Raw genomic sequence first — 17,856 nt, 5'->3', positions numbered from 1 at the left:
TCAGCACTAAAGATGCTGCTGCTCCAGCTTGAGCCAACAGATACCTCAGGGGCTGTACAGCTTGTCAAACGGAGTGGGGATGATGTACGCTAAGTCACACTGCTCAGTCTTCTCCTTTTCACAGTAATAAAAAAAGAAAGAGACAAAAGTTAGTGTCTAACACTGAGAAGAGTAAGGGAAAAGCTAAATTTTAGCAACTCACCATCTCCCACTGATACAAGGCTTTGTAAAGAAAGAAGACCTTGTAACTGCAGAAGCCTTGATAGAATAAACATCCTTGACAGGCATGAGAAACAAAATTCTTGGCATTAGCTTAATTTCAAAGACAGAAGAAGATCCAATTCAGATTCCCAAAAATGTCTTTAGTCTGTGGGACCCCTCAGAAGACCCACTGATCTAAGCAAAAGGGAAACTGCCACCCTTAAGAACACCAATGATGACCCATGTTGAAATAAGCAGAAGAGATTGAGTAACTTCATCTCAGGGAAAGCAAGCTAGACTTCTTTCAAGGATTTCAGCTCCATTCTGGAGAGGTCATGGAAAAACCTGAAACAACTGCTCAGTGAGACAGGGAAAACAATACCAAAACCCCTCCAGTGTGTTAGCTTGAGCAATAATGCAGTTTTGAAGTGCCACTATCAAATCAATAGTACTGCCTCCTTGCTCTCTGTGCTAGACATCCAAATCCAAGGGAAATACTGCAGACTCAGGGCTCAGAGGAACACAACAACAATATTTTGAATGTGGAGGTGCTTATTTGAAGGCAGACCAAAGACTGAATAGCAGACTTTAGAGACGAAATAAAAATGTAAAATCGTGACAGGCAGAGAGAAGCCATAACTTCAGTTTCTCTCCTCTTGGTCTCATAACAAAGAGGAATTCAATACAAGCTACAAGTTATAGAACAGATAAAAATAAGATAGGCTCAAAATGTCTGACCAGACTGCAACGTTTGAAGCCAGAAGCAGCTGTCAATGCCAAAAAAGCAAGAATACCCCAAAAGCAATCAGACACATTTATATGGTTAAGAACATCAAGAGATGGCATCCATGATAAAAACTCTCAGTAATACTGTATTTAACTTCTGGAATAATCCCCGAAAGGCAGTAAGAGACAAAGATAATCACAACTGCCCAAATCATGTCTCCTTTTATAAGTGATTGGCCATGGGAACTACTGGGAGTAGGTATTTGATTAAACGGACCAAAAACCTCGCAGCTCCATGGTCAGTCTGTTTTTAAACTTCCCTTGGATACAACACATTCAGCCCTTAGAAATGGTGGTTTTTACAAAAAATATTCACCAAGCTAAATGAACATTCTTAAAAAAATATTATCACATGAACTTAAATACAGGCAAAAACCACATTATCGTGTTTCCCATCTTCTTTCTGAGGGCACAACAGAATCATAAGATCCACAAGATGAACAAGCTCTTCCTTTCCTAATGAGTAACAGTTAACCACCTCAGCTGCTCAAGAGGGCACAAAAACCTGTAACATTAAAAACTATGTCCTCAAAACACATCCAGTTCTTCAGAAGCAGAATTGACTTGCTGTTTCCTAAAATTGTATTTTATTTTAGCAGTTTTAAACCGCACCAAATTCCTACAGTATTTATAACCAACAGTACATGCAAGCAGCACCATAGAAAATAAGTTACTTTTGCTGCAGGAGAAGCTACAAAGCAATCAATGTAAAAAGTTCTTGTTTTGTTGAGAGTTTTTTTGTGGGGCTTCAGTTTTTGTTTAGGGTATTTTTTGTGGGTTGTTTCTTTGTTTTTAATTTGGGTTATTTCTTATTAGCTACTTGGTTTTACACATCAAATACCCAACCACGTAACTGATTTTCTATTTGCAATTGATAAATACAACATAATCATTTTTTAACCTACCTACTAGCAGAAGCCCCATGAAAAGTAAACCTTGGGGGAGCTGCAGAACAGACATATTGAAGTAAAATTCCTCCTAAGAGGCTCTTTTGTTGCTTCTGAAAATACTAAGGACAGATTGAAAAGCAACGAGGCCATTTCCTAAACTCTCACCTGGCTAAAGCCACCAGGAGGCATTTGGTGGCAATCAGGAGCTCTGAGGAGAGGAGACGACATGGCCTAATATCCAGGGAAGGTTCAGAATGGATATTAGGAAAAAACTCTTCCTGGAAAGGTTTGTCAGACATTGGAACAGGCTGCACAGGGCAGTGGTGGAGTCACCATCTCTAGAGGGGTTTAAAAGGCATTTAGACGAGGTTCTTAAGGACATGATTCTATGATGCCAAGCTGAGCCCTTGGGCAGGGGAGAGACTTGGCTCCTTCCCAGTGACCCACGCTGCCTCCTTTGGGGCAGGATATGGGTTTCAGTCAAGCACAGAGGGCCACCAACTCCGCCATTTCTCTTTAGTCATCAATATTAAAAAGAACCAAAATTCCAGCTAGCCCAGACCAAGCCCTCCCACCATGTAAGGCCCCGGCTGGGGCCATGGGCTGTTGGGTCAAGCTGGTCAAAGTGAGGATCATCCTCATTTGGGTTTTGGGTTGACGGCAAGTTGAATGTGAGCCGATAATAAGCCCAGGCAGTCAAAAGTGCCAACAGTGCCCTGGAGTACGTCAAGAACAACATGGTCAGGGTAGTTCAGACTGGACATCAGGAAAAGGTTCTTCACTTAGAAGATGGTCAGTTACTACACTCAACTGTCCTACTGTACACTGGTGTGGCCCCAACTCAGTACTGCATGTAGTTTTGGGCACTTCATTATAAGAGGGCAAATACACTATTAAGAGTGTGCACAGAAAAGGGCAAGAGGGTGAAAGGCCTCAAGAGCACAACTTGCAAGAAGCAGCTGAAGTCACTTGGTCTGTTCAGCATGGAGAAGAGAAAGCTGAGGGGTGTCCTCACGGCAGTCCACACCTTCCTCACAGAGGAGTAGAGGTGGAGGTGCTGATCTCCTCTATAGTGACCAGCAAAAGGACACAAGATGACAAAATGAAGCTGGCTCCAGGGTAGTTCAGACTGGACATCAGGAAAAGGTTCTTCACTGAGAAGATGGTCAGTTACCAGAACAGGTTCCCCAGGGAAATGCTCACAGTACCAAGCCTGTCAGAGTTCTGGAGCATCTGGACAACGCTCTTAGTTGTATGGTTTAGTTTATGGCAGTCCTGCAAGGAGTAGAGAGTTGGACTTGATGATACAAGTTTCATTCCAACTTGAGATATTCTATGATCCTCTATATCTCACCCTCTGGCACTAAACAACACCCACCACCTTCCAACAGGAGACTTAAAGCCCACAGCTATGGGGAGGTGGAGACATTACCTGTGGAGGGGGCACTGCAGTTCTGGTCCCAGCTCATCCAGTTAGGCTCTGCAAGCCTTTGTTTCTGTAGAACAATTAAATCCTATAAATCAACCTTCATCCCCAGCAGGTGACATCAATTACCTCCTTTCTGCTCCTTGGCGGTTTGCATCACCTACAGAGTTCCCTTCTCCACACACCACCCGCTCTGGGGGAAGTTCATCTTGTCCAGGCTCTCCTGCTCACTAACAAGAGCACCAGACAGACAAAAAGTCAGAAACAGCTGGTTTTGGGCTTATGTCAAAGTTAAACCATGTGGCTTCTCCTCCCTTCTGTTTGAAACTGGATGTCCAGAAGGTATCCAAGTTTCTTCCTCTCCCCCAGACACATGCTGCCAGCTCCTCTGAACACTGGTGGGCAGGTTGCCTCAAAGAACAAGAACAATAACAAAATAGTGGTTTGTTTTGTTTTCTTTATTTTGGAGTTCACAAAATGGAAAGCCAGCCTTTCTCTGCTCAAAGACATTTTTCAAGCAAGGCAGTCACCTGGCTCCAATGCAACCATTTCTTCCCCACCCCTCTTCACAGATGTTTTAAATTAGTGTTCAACACCAGACAGAGCAAAGTAAGAAAAAAAGGTGACAAGTAGTTGTTTTCAACACGAAAAGCTTCTGCTGAAGCACATCATAATACTAATTTGAATACTGGATAATCAACATGTTTGTAAGATTTCAGTCTGGTACAGGCTACTTCTGTCATAAAATGCTGTTGGCTACACGGTCCTCCTAACCAAGCAAGTAACTCCCAAAACTTTGTCACAGACCCATACATCAAAACAAGAATATATTGACATTAAGTATGTTTTTGCATATACTTTGGAAGCCAAAGAATTATTTCTGATACAACAGCAACAGTGCTAATAAGTTAGCACCAAGATACAAACAGCAGCCAGGTCAAACCCTTAAGTCACTCTGTAGGAAACCTAGATATGAGCTTGTTTTAGCTCAGAATTACACTGAGACCTCATATGGTCCTTGCTAATGAAATGAGAGGAAGCAGTAGTATCTATTCCCAGTGTAACAGCAGGGAAACCAGATTGCAAGGTTCTTCTGCTAATATGAGTTACTATACTGTTGCGGGAGCTTTGCACTGTTGCAATAATTGCAGATTTAACAGGCTTTTTTATCCTTCTCACCTTCAAATCCTTTCTCCCTCAGAACAGCTTAGTGCTGCCATCTACTTTTTTTTTTTTTTTTAATCTAACAGGGTATTTTTTAATCCTAACAAAGTTCTTAGCAGACTAACCCACTACAATAACACTGGCTCACTAGAGTCTTCACAGTTAGGTCCCCACATTTATACTTAGGCCATCTCATTGCCACAGGCAAAATTAAAAGCTGAAGAAATAAAATACAGGACCAAGCTAATCTACCATTGAGCCTCCAAATATTAATAAAGAAAAAGCAAAACCCAACTCACAGAATGTCAGGGATTGGAAGGGACCACGAAAGCTCATCCAGTCCAATCCCCCTGCCGGAGCAGGAACACCCAGATGAGGTTACACAGGAAGGTGCCCAGGCGGGTTTGAATGTCTGCAGAGTAGGAGACTCCACAACCCCCCTGGGCAGCCTGGGCCAGTGTCTGTCACCCTCACTGAGAAGAAGTTTCTTCTCAAATTTAAGTGGAACCTTTTGTGTTCCAGTTTGAACCCATTACCCCTTGTCCTATCATTGGTTGTCACCGAGAAGAGCCTGGCTCCATCCTCCTGACACTCACCCTTTATATATCTGTAAACATTAATGAGGTCACCCCTCAGTCTCCTCTTCTCCAAGCTAAAGAGCCCCAGCTCCCTCAGCCTTTCCTCATGAGGGAGATGCTCCACTCCCTTCATCACCTTGGTTGCCCTGCGCTGGACTCTCTCCAGCAGTTCCCTGTCCTTCTGGAACTGAGGGGCCCAGAACTGGACACAATACTCCAACTCTAAACCACAAGACATCCTTCACAACCCCGATAGGTACTAAGCCAGTAAACTCAGAGAGGACAAGGTAACACAGAAGTTTTATCAATTCATCAGGACAGTTCTGAAAAGCAAATCTATCTAGCTAAAAAAAAAGTGTTATTCAAAGTGTCAGTCCTAGAGGATAAATAAAATTCATTTGTAAGTCATTTATTTGTACCGCCACTAACACCACTGGAAAAAAATATATATATTTCCTGGCTAAAGGATCTATCATATGAATAAAGAGGCTGAAAAACATTCATGCATTTCACTGGAAGGCTGCCTGCTGCTGCTGAGGCAGGAGCTAGTCTTGATTAGCTCTCCACCTCACATTTTCATTGCAAACATTGTTCTTAAGGCCTGAGCAACTGTTTCCACACAACTCCCCAACCACCATTTGTTGAGGCTCTCTACTCTATTTTGGGTGGAAAGAAGAGCTGTTCAGAGCACAGCGCTGGCCCACTCTTGTCTCCCCTAGAGCAATAGGCCACGGCACCTTCTACCTCCCCACTAGAACCACACAAGAACCACAGTGCAACCATCGTCCCTGCAAGTATCTCGCCAGACATTGTGCTCCAGAGGACGTCACTGTTGGCTTATATCCCAACGACATCACTTGAACCTCTGCTGATCAGCGCCAGATTCTCAAAGAAATCACAAGGCCTGTATATGCATTTAGTTTGCAGCGGAGTGGAGGGAGGTCTGCAGGCCTGTGCTTACTTCACCCAAGTAAGGTACAGCCTTCTGACATGAAGGGTTTGGAGAACAAGAACAAAATTTTCTGCAGTTCATCATCCATCCTCATGACGTCAGCTACTTCTGGCAAGCAACAGATGTGCTCGGAATAATTCCCATCTTTATCCAGATGGGCACAAACACAACATAGAACCATTTCAGTTGGAAAAGACCCTCAGGATCATTGAGTCCAACCATAACCTACCCTAACTCTGGCACTAAATCATGTGCCTAAGATCCTCGTCTAAATGCCTTTTAAACCCCTTCAGGGATGGTGACTCCACCACTTCCCTGGGCAGCCTGTTCCAATGCCTGACAACCCTTTATGGGAAGAATTTTTTCACAATATCCAATCTAAACCTCCCCTGATGCAACTTGAAGCCATTTCCTCTCATCCTGCCACTTGTTACTGGAAGAAGAGACCAACATCCCCCATGCTACAACCTCCTTTCAGGCAGTTGTAGACACTGATAAGGTCTCCCCTCAGCCTCCTTTTCTCCAGGCTGAACAGTCCCAAGTCCCTCAGCTGCTCTCCATCAGACCTGTGCTCCAGACCCCTCAACAGCTTCATCGCCTCCTCTGCACATTCTCCAGCTCCTCAGTGTCTTTCTTACGATGAGGGACCCAAAACGGAACATGGGATTCAAGTTGGGGCCTCACCAGCGCTGAGTACAGCAGCACAATCACTTCTCTAGTCCTGCTGGCCACACTATTCCTGCTACAAGCCAGGATGCTGTTGGTCTTATCAGCCACCTGGGCACACTGCTGGCTCATGTTCAGCCAGCTGTCAATCAACACACAGGAGGTCCTAAGCACAGGTCCCAAAGCTGAGCTTATAATGGGGAACCAAATCTCTACTCAAATCACTCACAGCATGTCCCACATGCTTGCAGAGAGGGTCCTGCATAGGTAGGAAGGCTTTCAGCACTGCTCTGTCTACATGTCACAGAACAGGCTGTTCAGATCCCTGCCCTGGTTTGCAGTTTGGTCTCATATGACCTCAGGCCTCTGCTGAGGCTGCAAACAAGTCATGGGGGCTCTGCTGGAGTAAATATATTTGTCCACAGGGAACCAAAGGGAATTAATCACATTATGTGTGCTGTACCAGGCTGACGAAGGTCACACATCTGAACTGGGGCAGCCCAACCTTCAGCACAGATGTCAAACTTTACAAGGAAGCATCATGAAAAGGGGTGAGAAAAGGTATTTTCAGAAGAGGATTTTTTTTTTTTTCCCTGCAGCAGCAGCTTTATTTTATGACATAAGATGGATGAGGGAATAATAAAAAAAATACAGTTTTTAAAATAAAAATTCATTTCCTAGCTGTCATTCGTGGATTTTGCATATCATGCCTTTACATTAACTGCTGCCAAATGCAAGACGTCAGGTCCATCTGGCAGCTGTACACTTCCCCGCTGCCAAGTGCTTCCTTAAGATCCAGGGGCTTCGCTATTGAGTATATTTGCAAATTCCAGCCTCCTAAATGAGTAGGGCTCCCAAATAGCAGCCTCTGCTTTGGAGTGTCCTGGAAAGGGGAAAGTAGAGGTACAACCATCCGGAGTATGTGCTCCGGCTGTTCGGTGGGGAGGCCAGATCCTGGTAAACGATGGCAATACCAGCTGTGGGAGAGCTCTAAAGAATTCCTTTTTCTCCAGATTATCCCCAAGTAAAATTAGAAAGCATTTAAGCAGCAGTGGGGAAATCCAGCCATTCATGCTGACATCATTACTTATTTACATATAAATACAGCCAGGAAATAAGCATATGTATTTATACATAAACAACAAAAAACACCCCACCACTATCTGTACAATGTTTCATTGCTTTTCCATCCAATATTTACTACTTGATCCGTGACTTAGGAGAAAACTTTCTCCCCAAGAAATTGGTGATAAAATGCCCTCTGGTGGGCGTGACTGTGGACCTCTGCAGCAACAGCCACCTCCTAAATAGTTCAGAGCCTTCAATATATTCTTGGGATTGCTATTTTTAATGCAGTGAGACAAAGCACACATTTGCTTTCCAGAAGAAACAGATACACCCCTGACTAGCAAGCCCATGTTTTACTGTTCAGTATCTCTGGATTAGAATGTGAGCTAGAAGTTTTCCTTAAAAAAAATCATATTAAAGCATTCTATGATCCCTAAAAATGTTAATGTTAATTTTACCTCTTCAGGGTAATTCTTCATCCTCAAAAATAAGTAATTAATAGAAAAAAAAGGAAAACTGCATTAAGCTTTGCTTTGCCTCAGCATAACAGAATCTTTGTAGAACAAATGGAGATGGGGTAGGGAAGAGCAGCATTTTCAGAGCTTATGAATGATTTTTGTCTTGAGCACAAGGCTCAGCCAGGAAGGAGGCTCTAATTGTACAGGCAAAAAATAACAGTCCTTGTCCCAGAAGGATTTGCTGCCTTAACAGAAATGGCAAGGATGGAAAAAGTTGAGGATGTATCTCATTAAGATGCTCAATAATTGTCGCTGGTGCTTTCATTAATCTGAAATAAGATAAATCTAAACTAGAGAACCGAAAGCTTAAGATACAGTGACAGAAGAGATAACTGAGCAACTTGGGGGCAGCATACATGCGCAACTACTTTGAGAATACACATATTTGTAAAATGGACTGGTCTAAAACACAACCAAACAGGAAAGAGCCACCAAGTAGATCAGACTATGCAAACCTGACCCTGACACGGTCAAGAGAAGTTGTGGCTACACACAGAATTGAATCTGACCCCACACAGTTTCTAGGGTTTAGGGGGTTGTCTTTGGGTTTGGGGTTTTTTGTTTGTTTGTTTTCAGGGTTGATTTTGTTAGGTTTTGTGGTGGCAGCAGTTGGCTTTTTTGTTTGCTCTGGTTTGTTTGATTTTTATTTCTTTTTTCCTCACAACAGAGAACCTTCAGAGTCACAGCTACATGAGGATAAGCAGAATAAAACACTTGCATCGCATGAGGGAAAATGGGAGAACTACACTGCTTCCCCAAGTTCCTTGGGAAGCCTTTGCCTTTCCATCTCATAGGGGATATGGCACTTTCTTCACACAGATGGTTAGAAACTTGTTTCCAGGCTTCCACAACAGAATTTGCAGTTCATTGGTGCTTTCTGCTAAGAATATTTGTGAGTTTGATCTGTATGTGGAACATGAAGCACTTCTGCCTTTTTAAAGATGTTTCTGGGCAATGAAATTTTGCTTGTCAAGTTGTTCTTGGGTATAAACAATGGTATGATTAAACATTCATGGTCTCCTTTTCTACCTTCAGAAAGAAAAACAATTCTGTCAAAAAAACACAACACATTTATTTAAAATCTGCCCCTTAAGTAATGCACCCCTGCTCTTAATAGAGCTCCGTCCCTCTCTAGTGGCAGCCAGGTCACATACCAGTCAGTAAAACCTGCTCCAGGCTTGGCTAACAAATGAGTTTCAGCTCAAAGATCAGAAAATTTCAGCTTAAGATTCAAAGATCCCCCATTTATTCACCTTTGCCAAAAGCCCATCTAGAGATTGAGATTTACATTTATAATTTTCTTGCAGACAGAGGCTGAGGATTTCAGAGAGCAGAGCTGGCACTGGGTGTTGTTCTGTATAAGCTCTATCACCGCTTCACCATCACCACTCCTGCAAGAATCTCTAGACATTATGTTGATTGCAGCCACAGTGAAACATTTCTCATTAGATACAGCAAGCCAAGATTAAATGTATTTGTGCATGTAGTAGTTATACACGCACTGCTCATGCTCCTAAATTTTTGTCTAAAATTGAAAGTAATGGAATGTCTAGGTAAGATTAGTACTGGCATTTCCTGGATGTTATCCTCATGGTTTGTCTTTTCTCAAATGCAGCTTTGCTGTTAGAGTAGCAATTACAGGTATAAGTTACACTATTCCCCCATTCCTGCCCCCCTAAAAGATATTTTAAAAAATATGTATAACATATAAAAATAAAATACATGCTACTATGCCTGACGAGCACAGAGGGGAAAAAACCCCACACTTTTCCTTTTGGGTTTTTTTGTTTGTTGGCTTTGTTTCGGTTTCATTTTGTGTTTGCTTGGGGTTTTTTCAGTTGTTGTTTGTTCGGGGTTTTTTGGTATCTTTCAGTTTTCTAATCAAGAAGATGGCCCAAGGCTGTACAGTTCCGATTGTTGTTAAATTCACAATCTTTACATATTGAAAAATAAGGCAGTTGTACTTTTTTGGATTTTAGGATGAAACTGTTCTCTTAAGCAAACTTCAAAATTGTTCTAGCAAAATTCAAGAGGTCACATGTGCATTCAAAAAGGAGAACTGATATGTTCTAATTTTACAAGATAATATTTAGACAGGGGAAGCCTTATAATCTGCTGTCACACACGATGTCATTTTAGTAAGTACCTTGAAACCTGAGCCTGCTCATGTTTTCCTAAAGATGAGTAATTGCCTGATCAACAAGTTGTGACTTGAAAAGAGGAGGAAAGAAATAGTTAACCAGGGCTTCCACTCCGGTTACACACAGCAAAAGTCTGCCCTAGTCCAACGGCTGCTCCGCATGAAAAGCGGAGGTACCCAATGGCCTGATTAACCACCACCTCAAGCACCACAAATGAATTCAAGCTTCCCAACCTGACCCAACCGGGCATCATCCTCCATCTCCCGCCCAAACCACCTCAGCACTGCAGCTGAACTTCTCTGAATAGAGAAGCCAACACAAGGTTTTCAGTTGGGGGTTTATTTGCTTTACTTGTATTATTCTTGAAACACAATACTTCAGTAACTCAGCTGTTGCAACCACAAGATTTGTCTAAGAACAGTTTTTAGAGAGCTTGAAGGATGCTGCTGGGAACTGTTCAAGTGTGATATTGAAACAGTGAGTTTAAGGAAAACTTGCTGCAATTTTTCTCTTAGCAAGAGCACCCTCTTCCCACACACACAAATGGGCTTTCAAAATTTCTATCCGAGACAGAGGAAAAACAAACAAACCAAAATAAAGAGTATTACAGCAGCAAGCGAACCACAGTTCTCTTCACTTGTGGCTGCATTTCTGTATTTGAGTACCACTTTTCAAGTCAGTCCTGTATTTTATAGACTACAGACAAGCCCTTTTGCTTCCTTACCTCCTATACCATTTCTATGGTCTATTTTTTTCCTCCTATAAATAACAACTCAAGTATCAGCCACGACTTCCCATTGCCGTTTAGTTCACTGAGAGATAAGGTTGTGATGTTGTAGAACTAGAACTGCCCAGAAGTTTAATCGTAAAATTACACACTTCTCTTCCGAAAAGAAAAACGTAATAGAAAAACAGTTTTTCCTGTGGGGATTTGATAATCTTAGATAAATGTTCTGCCTGTTCTTTAATATTTTCAGAGTACCAAATGTAACTTCGTTTGACCCCACAGATTTGGGCCAAGGATTAATTTGGCCTGTTTTGCATAATACAGAACTGTGAGGAGAAAGAAGAAAAAAGGTATTGAACCAGTAAGACCACACAAGCCAAGGCCCAGAAGATATTCTGACTGTTCAACCAGCCACCCCCCCTTTGTGCAGCTGCTGTCACATACTGAGATTTGCAGACTCTTTCTTTGACCGTAAGACCTTCACAGTTGAATTTCACAAGTGATTTGCTCCTCAGGGTATAAAAACACTGTGCAACATCAGACACATATTGGAACATGTCAGCTCCACAGGTGTTAACTAGATCAGGATTTGGTCCACAGTTCAGCAGCTCTCGTGACAATTCACACATCAAGATCAACCGAGAGGTTCCCCAGAAGGTCCCACACAGCCACATCCCACGCTCTTATGCGCTATAGGCAGCTTTTAATCAAATCTCATTACACTTGTTGGCAGTCTCAAGGCTCAGACTTCAGAAAGCAGGAAGGCTGTAAAAACCCCTTTCGGACTTGTACAGGGACCATAAGAAGTAAAATGTTGACACAGGCGGCAAAAGTCTCACGACTTCTGAATTTAAGATGGGGCGTTCAACCCAGCCTGCAAAAAAAATCCAGACTAGCCACGAATGTAAATGAGATAAGAGGTAACTCAAAAAAAGATCAAATCCAACTTTCATTTATGCCTATGCAACATTGATTTCTGTTAACTACATGTGTGTAACCAAGAGCAACATTTGATCTGAAGCCGAGTACCTTGATGTCCAGCTATTGTAAAACAGAAGCAAAAAAAGTAGCTACAAACACTTGACTGATGTTGCTTGCAAGCAGGGCGCTGTAGAAGTCTGTGCCAGAATTAAGATGGAGCACAGCAAACCTCACTGTTAGAAGTAATTGCACAAATATTTGGAGTGTTCTTAAAAAAAAAAATAGTAAGATTACAAGGGGGAAGGCACCACGAAGCCACAGACCAAAAAATAAGCTACTACATGCAAATACATGCAAGCTTCTCCCAAGTTAATTCTCCTCTTAATGGAATATTGATTGGTATGCTCAGTGTTTAGAAATGTGAAGTAATGGGGGGAAGGAAGACAGAACATCAAGTTTTTTCCAAATTATATATACTTTCCTCATACAATCGGCCAAAAATAGCATAATAAAGAGCAGTGCAGTATATTTAAGGTTTCGCCTTGCATTGTACCAGCAAATCCGTCAGACATGACCTGGAAGTGTTAACCACGCATTTTTTTTTTCGACCCTTCTCCTAAACGGGCAAAGTACAACACTTTTTATAACCTCTCACCACACAATATCCTTACTGTACTTGGTATTTCTCTGCTCCGAATATGACAGACTAAAGTGTCCGCTGCAGTATCAAGGCCTTTCAGACGTAATTTATCAAGCTGTTCCTGAAACTGGCATGGGGAACACCAGGGTTTGGGGGGAAGCAGAGCAACCCACAGTCACGATGGAGAACATCTGGATAAGCTTTGTTGCACCTACTCCTATTCCCAAGTCAAAAGAAAAGATGAGGAAGAAAAAACACCACATGTTTGCAACAATTGTGATTTATATGAGTCTCCCATTTCTTAAACACAACCCTTAAAATATAAACCAGTGTCATATCACCAAGAAGCCACTCATTCCTACCTTCCAGAAGTCTCTACCTATTCCACGGACTACTGCCACCTATATAGTCCTAAAAAAAGGATTTATTCCATCCTTTTCCTTCTGTCATTCACTGAATCCTTCTCAGATATCCCTTATAGTCTCCAACACATTTTACTAAAACAAGGTATTCAAAAAAGAAATAAGAACCACCTTCTATCATGAGAGTTCCTGGCCTTGATTCTCCAAGCAACAACAGCATCATGCTCAACACCTCTGCTGACCCATCCCACTACCAATATATTAAGAATATATTTGAGAATATAGGCACTGTCAAGGAGCTGTTTCACAGTGTACAGCTTGACACAGTTGAATTACATTATACATATGTATCTATTTTTATGCTCTGCCCCTCATTCCAAGACATAACAAATTTCATACAGAATTAGCAACTTCTCCCCTCCACTTCCCAAACTTTATGAAGGTGCAAGCTCAAAATACTGCTTGAGTTTAGTTACTCTGTAGCATTTCACATAGTTTCAAAAGCATTTTCCAGACATTTATACACCCAACAACATTTTGTAAAAATGAAGTGTTCCAATCTGGCATTATTCCACTCTTGGCAAGCGAGAGACAATAAAAATCACGAGAAAAGTTAAAAAATGAAGTTTTTGAAGTATACAATATGTTAGGAGTCATTTATTGAATTCATTATTGAATTCAGGTGTTCAACAAGCAGCAAGTCAACCAAATTTTGCAACGCACGTATTTAAAGCACAGGTAAACACAGCTGTGCTCACTTTACTCCTTGTTACATGGTTATTACAATGAACTCTTTCGCCTCTATTCCTTTGATCTGGGGTTCACCTGTGGCTGGAAAAACTAATGGCAATTAAATTCTTCTCCCTCTAATTAAGGGAAACAGCACATTTAAGCCTCAGACTGAGAAGATAAACTTTTCCTCCAGTAGTTACAGCGTGCTGCAGTCTGCAAATCCAGCTGCATCCCTTCTGCAGGCCAGAAAACCAAAATCCTACAAGAAGGTCTGACAAAGCATATCTCAGAACAGAATTATCTGATTTAAATATTAATTACTCATCAGTATGGACTTTAAGAAGTGTCTGAGGCAAAAGCTCTTAAATCAGGCTTTAAATCCAGGATTTCTACTTCAGGCATTGTCATGCAGATCATGGCTTTGGGGTACGTTCTTTGGTTTGTTTTCAGTCTGTTGTGGTGGTGGGCTTTTATTTGTTGAGGTTATTTGTTTGTTTAGGTTTTTGGTGTTTTTTGTTTATTTGGGTTTTTTTCTGCTTTGGTTTGGTGTTTTGTTTTTAAATAAAAAGAGTGAAGACTAATAGGAAGTTGCCCTGTCTCAAGGTTCAAAAATATCAAGAGATGTATGAACAAAGCCCAGCTCCACCAGTCAGGCACATCTTGAGTCTGAGACCTGCTACAGGACACCATTATTGCCTCTGATACCTCAGTATGAACTTGAGGGATTCTTCACAGAGCTCCCAACCACATGTAGAGCCCAAAAAATACCAGTCCTACCACATGCAAACCTAACGGTTTTTAGTTAACAGCAACACTGCAGAGAAATTCTACCAGTGGCAGATCTTCCTGCAAACTGCTGCACTGAATGAGTTCCAAAACATGCCCCGAGAAATAATTTGGTTTAATCAATCAAATTGCATATTACCTGTATTCATGCAGAGTTTAGTCCTAAAACTGGAAACAAACCAAAGAACTGCACATTCATGTCTTCCAGTAAGCCAAACCAAACCTGAAGGGAAGTCCCAGTGCTTAATATCGTATGTTATATAGTGTATTGTAATGGATGGCATGGATTTAAAAGCAAACACCACAAACACCAAAAGGAATGTTGAACTCATTGAATTCATTTTAAAATAAGTCTGTCTGTAGTTTGAGCAGATTGCTTCAGTGAATCAGGATTACTACCACAGGCCAGCACTATCGATTACCTGAAGTTTGAGACCACCAAAAAACGACGTGTTTTTCTGACATCAGTGCCAATGATGGCAAAAACTCAGGTTGAGGATATTTGAAAACCTAGACCTAAGCATCACAGATTAAAAAAAAAAAGGTAGCACATAAAAATTAAGGAAAATGGTCCCATGTTCCAGATATTCTAATCCACAACATAAAATTATTTATGGAGGAGTGTGACTCGGAATTCAGTTACTGTCATTTATCAGATGGTCAGGACAGCACAGAGGTAACCGGCTGCATAACAACAGCACCAGGGAGGCTTCTGGGGGCATCTCTTGTACCAGGTCTGTTCGGTTCCTATTTAACCACGTCAGGTAAACAGCCCATATTCGCACCCTCTGAAGTGCGCTGACTTAAAAACCTGACAGAAAGGCGTTTCCCATAAGAGATTTTCTAATCTATTTCCTTTTAATCTCTCCCTTTATAGCTGATGAAGAGTTCTTTGTACTTCTGGTGACAAAGGAAACATAGAAGTGACAGAAGCATGTCAAAGCTGTTTTCGTTTCACGCAGCCTCACGCTCGGAGATGCTGTTGGCAAGTTACTTCTTGAGAAGCCCATGTTCAGCCTTCGCATGGGAGCTCCACCTCCCAACAAGTAACTTGAATACAGAATTAACTGCATAGAGGGATGCTAAAACTCTTCCCCACACAGGGTAAGCCAACATAAAACCATAAGGGAAATTTTTAAAACGCAAAGGGTTAATACAATAATTTCAAGTACCCACAAGTATATTCAAGGCAAGGTTATCCAATCTGTAGGTTTATGGGCTTTAGGATACAGGTATTTAGATAGCATTATTTCTGTGAAGAGATGAGTACATTAAGAAAGTGATTAGATACACAAATAAATCACAGAATCTAATGACATTGTGTCATACTTAAGGTTATTGAATCAGCACGCTGTAAGGCTAAATATTGCCAAATGGAAGATCTGGAGAGGTGGGGGGGAAAGCTGAAGGACCACATAAGTCACTAACCCATGCTGGGATTTTAGCTAGCTAAAAGCCTCGATTATGGAACAAAGAATTAATGATCTGAAAACAATGTAGACCTGCGTGGTGCACTACGGAGCTGATGCTCTGCAAACAGGGCGCTTCAGGATCAGGCCCTTGGGTCTCGGGTCTCCCCGGGTCTGCAGCCTGTGGCACCAAATCCCAGAGGATCAGCAGGACAGGCCTTTGGAATGCTCTGCTCAACCTACAGTTGAGGAAAGAATGCTAAAAACAATTGCCAAAATATTCAAGTAACCCCAGAACTTAGAAATGCAGGGAAAAAAAAAAAAACACACAAACAAAACACACAATCAGACAGATCAGTCTTAAAAAATTAAAAAAAATACAGCCCAGAACAGGGCTATAATGAAAGAGACAAGACAGGACAGACTGTGATTTCTCTCTCCATTGATGGATCCAGCAGTGGGTATGGCCCCCTCACCAAAGCTGTGTGTGATTTCCCACCACAGAGGCTCTACACAGAGAAGAAGGAAAATATACATTAATTTTTCTTCTGCCCTTGATGATTTTCTGTGCTTCAGAAGAACCGGGTCCACAGGTTCTCAGAACTAAATTAAAAGGTCAGGAAAACAAGTAGGCGTGGACAAGACTGAACTGCAGATGAGCGCAGAGATACAGAGCAACAGCACTGGGATGAGCGCCAATGGCTGCAAATAGTTAAAGCCCCGATTTCGATGGAGTCCCTCCAGTTGGGCACTGTGCTAACAGTCAACGGCAACAACCGATCCCAACCTGGGAGAACGAAGACACACGGGAGCAAAGCGATATCAGTGGTGAGGTGAGCACGGCAAACCTGGGATGGTGAATCCTCCTCAAACAGGCGCCATAGAAGTGGTAACACCAGATACGGTGCACAGCAAAGCCAAAAATCAGATCTTGTTTCTGGATCTGTGTCTTCGTCTCCCTTCACTGAGAGGATTCCCAGTCACCACACACACACTATATACTTGTTATTGTTTGAGGAAGAGAAGCAGCGACCCTGGCAGAATACTAGTCTAGAAGAAGAGACAAAACACAGCAAAAACACAGGTGGGTACTTTCTTCCCTCAAGATTTTTGCTTCGGAAAACACAAATGAACAAGAAAGGGTTTGCTCCAGCACATCGCCACTTTTTGTTTCGTTTCAGTCAGACTTCGACAAAATCTAATCCGCTATGGCGTGTATCTAATATATTGGGTACTTGAAGTATGACCATCACTCATTAGAAATGTAATTAAAAAGTGACAAAACTAGATTCCCCCTCCCCAGCATGCAGATGAAAACCAGTAACCTTGCCTCTATTTGTAACCATGACAACTATAGAATATTTTATTTCGGTAATATAATTCACACTGAACATTTGCTCATAGGTTTTGTTGTTAAGGGAAAGGTTGACACACTGTGCACACATTTCATAAGCTACCGGAGACAACAAACAGAGGAAAGTCAGGCAGCTTTTAAGACCAAGAACCCAGTATGTATTTCATAGTTCTTTTAAGACCCTCTACAGGAAGCTAAACGAACATGAACAACAGAAATAATAAACCCAAATGTAGTGCTACTGGTCATTACTTGCAAGACAACTACTTGATATCACCAGATATTCTTAGACTTTTAAATAAATCACAATGATACTCCCATATTTTAGAAGACGTAGTAACTCAAACACCTAACTTTAATTTTCAATTAAATTACTGTAGTCTTTATTCAGTTTCTATCAGGAAATATCAAAATAGACATTATGGGGAAAGATATCTATAAGAAACAAGACAATGAAAGGCATAGTTTACATATGCTGGCTAAGTCTTATTCTGGATGGGTCACTAAATTATTTGCATAGCTCCCATATTTCATC

General features: G+C 41.7%; 1 protein-coding gene across 2 annotated transcripts in view; it reads right to left on the bottom strand.

Moving 5' to 3' along the window:
• KLHL29 (kelch like family member 29) overlaps positions 1 to 17,856 on the bottom strand; it is a 414,305-nt gene that overhangs the window by 394,322 nt on the left and 2,127 nt on the right. The gene's annotated exons all lie outside the window — the stretch shown is intronic.

Source organism: Patagioenas fasciata, chromosome 3 (assembly GCF_037038585.1).
Source record: "Patagioenas fasciata isolate bPatFas1 chromosome 3, bPatFas1.hap1, whole genome shotgun sequence".
Lineage (NCBI taxonomy): Eukaryota > Metazoa > Chordata > Aves > Columbiformes > Columbidae > Patagioenas > Patagioenas fasciata.
Note: the sequence above shows the minus strand (reverse complement) of the source record. Positions and strands in the feature narration are given on the sequence as shown.